At 39.7% G+C, this 2,766-nt stretch overlaps 1 non-coding gene across 1 annotated transcript; it reads right to left on the reverse strand.

Moving 5' to 3' along the window:
- Positions 1 to 1,617: 1,617 nt before the first annotated feature.
- Positions 1,618 to 1,692, reverse strand: Trnat-ugu (transfer RNA threonine (anticodon UGU)). The gene has a single exon. It is a non-coding gene; the product is annotated as a tRNA-Thr (tRNA).
- Positions 1,693 to 2,766: the final 1,074 nt, after the last annotated feature.

Consider the following 2,766-nt stretch of genomic DNA (forward strand, 5'->3'; position numbering starts at 1 on the left):
AAAGCCTCCACCTGCCCCCGAAGAGTGGCCAATTCTCCTTGCGTCCGCTCACAACAACCACAGTCCCTACTCATGACTATGTTTACCCTACTCTATACGGTGACAAATTCCCAAGATAATCTTCTGATGAGCTACTCTGATAATCAAGAAACACTCACTGAAATACGAGACGCGAAAACTACGCTAGGTTTTCCCAGAAAAACTATTTAAAGGCTAAGCGCAGCAAATAAGTACAAAAACGCTTTATACAAACAGTACTCGCTGCTGCTGGTGCTCTCGCTCTGGCTGTCACAAGACAACTGCTGATTCAAGTGACTAGTGGCTAACGGCCGCGAAACAAACAAAAGACGGTTTTAGGGCGCTTTCTGTTCTAAACGATCAAGAAAACACTAAGAAATCTAACACGAAAACTACGTAAAGTTTTATCAAGAACTGTTAGTTACTATGCAGAGCAGATAAACACAAATAGAATCCCTTCCTTAGTGGAAGGTCGTAAACAAAATGCAAAATAAACGCTTTATACAAACAGTACTCGCTGCTGCTGGTGCTCTCGCTCTGGCTGTCACAAGACAACTCTGTCAAGAAGCATGGGACTTCTTTTCCATTTCCATACGTATATGTAGCAATAAGTTTTGTCACGCTAAATAGCAATGAGCTATTACATATGATAAAAGCAATGCAAAAGACGAAAGTAATGTCATACAGCAGGCACTCTAGGAATATTTCGATGCGTTCATTATGTACAAAGAATGGTGTAACCTAGTCCAAGATCTAGGATTAATGTAAATAAGTCTCAGACTCATAAAATTTTCCTTTTCCTTTCCCAAAGGAGTTACGCGAATAGTGATTTTACCACGTGTCTCCGATATTGAGACTTATTTCTTGCACATACGTAATAGTTTTGAAAGTTGCGAGCTCTATCTTCTTATCTCGTGTTTTCTACTGAAAATCTCGTGCTTGCACTCTTGTTAACTTTACTATTATAGAGATCGCCAAAACTTTATTTTATTGGTCCTGTGCGCAACAAATAACTTACTTGGACTTTCTGCTGCCATTGCTTGATCTGCTGCATTCCATTATTTAACAAAAACATAAAAAAACTATTATTTTTGCTGAGTGCAATGCATGTTCTGTATGGCGGCTCCTGCTGTTGCTGCGGCTGCTGCTGCTTACTACAACTACATATAATTCAAGAGAAAGGGTTTGGTCAAATCTAAACTCGATCAATGATAACCCAAACAAAAAACTATATTCTGAAAGCGATTCTTTCTCATTCAATTAACAAAACGCTAGAAGCTCTTTGAACAATCGCTTCGTTTGTAAATCTGCCTCCAGTGGCATTAAAACAATATTACAAATTAATCAAACTCTTGAGACAGACTGAAATACTTCTCAATTGAATACATAGTGAAACAATTCCCTGACAATTACAAAAGAAATCAATGACAAAAATCAATACTTAATCTAACGATTATAAATGACGGTAGTATCTGTTCTCGAAAGAACAGTTACCGTCGATGACCATGCAGCTTTGCTCGAAATGAAATGATAATTAAATAGACACCCTAGCTGCGAGCAGGCGTTGATACACGTCATTGGGGACATGTTGAAAATGTGTGCCCCGACCGGGACTCGAACCCGGGATCTCCTGCTTACATGGCAGACGCTCTATCCATCTGAGCCACCGCGGGCACAGAGGATAGTGCGTCTGCAAGGACTTATCCCTTGCACGCTTCCCGTGAGATCCACATTCCCAACATGTCCACAACACTACATTCGTAGTGCGCCTAATAGATGTTTGCCCATCATACTCATTACTCGTGGCAGATTAATCTACCAAGTCCCGTACGAGTTCGGTTTCCCCTTATGAATTCAACTCCTCTCATTATCAAAATAACCGTCTGCTGCTACGCACGTACACAAACCCTTTCCTTTAAATTAATAAGCGCGCTGCAAATTATAAAAAAAATATCCTGTGTCGCTGCTGGCGGACACGGCAGTACGGCAGCTCGGTGACGACCCCTCGCCCAACACACGTGCGCACCACAGCAGGCGGCCTGCTACACTGGCCTCCAAATTGCTACTAGTTAATCCGTGCGCTGCGAGGCGCGACAACAATATCTTAGATTCCAGAGCTTGAGTATGCGCGCTGTAGCCAACCTTTACATCCTAAGAGAGTATTGCCAACTCTCATAACCCCCAACCTCATTTTTGAAAATTTTGCGGTGTGATTCTTGCACAAGGAACAAACAGTAAATTTTTTTTTTTACAAAACGACGAAAAAATTAGGCAAAGAAACAAAATTTTCTTGCATGGCATATAGGCAAGAGAAAAATGTTAAAATTTTATACAAAATGGCAGAAATGTTGCTTGCCAAATTGATTGGAAAGGAGAAAACATGGCTCCTTTTACAAAAATAATATGAAAATTTTGCTAGCCTAGTATGTATGTAATAAGAAAACATCAAAGGAAATATAACAAGTTTCTTACATAAGTAGATAAAAAATATCATACATGTTTTAACAGATGTGTAACAGTAACAACTTAAACATGGAATAGTCTTCAATAACCAGTAAAAAAAATATTTTATTTTTTGCATTTGGGCACTTACGTTTCCATGACATTAATCAGTAGTGGTCTGACTACATGATACTGTATGTTTTTATGCTCGTAGTTCCCTCTGGTCAAAAGAAACCAGGTCTACATGTTTTAAGTGCAGTAGACTCAGGGACTTCATATCCACTGACAACCACACCTGAAGTCAAA

This window comes from Schistocerca nitens, chromosome 2 (assembly GCF_023898315.1).
Source record: "Schistocerca nitens isolate TAMUIC-IGC-003100 chromosome 2, iqSchNite1.1, whole genome shotgun sequence".
NCBI classification, from domain to species: Eukaryota; Metazoa; Arthropoda; class Insecta; order Orthoptera; family Acrididae; genus Schistocerca; species Schistocerca nitens.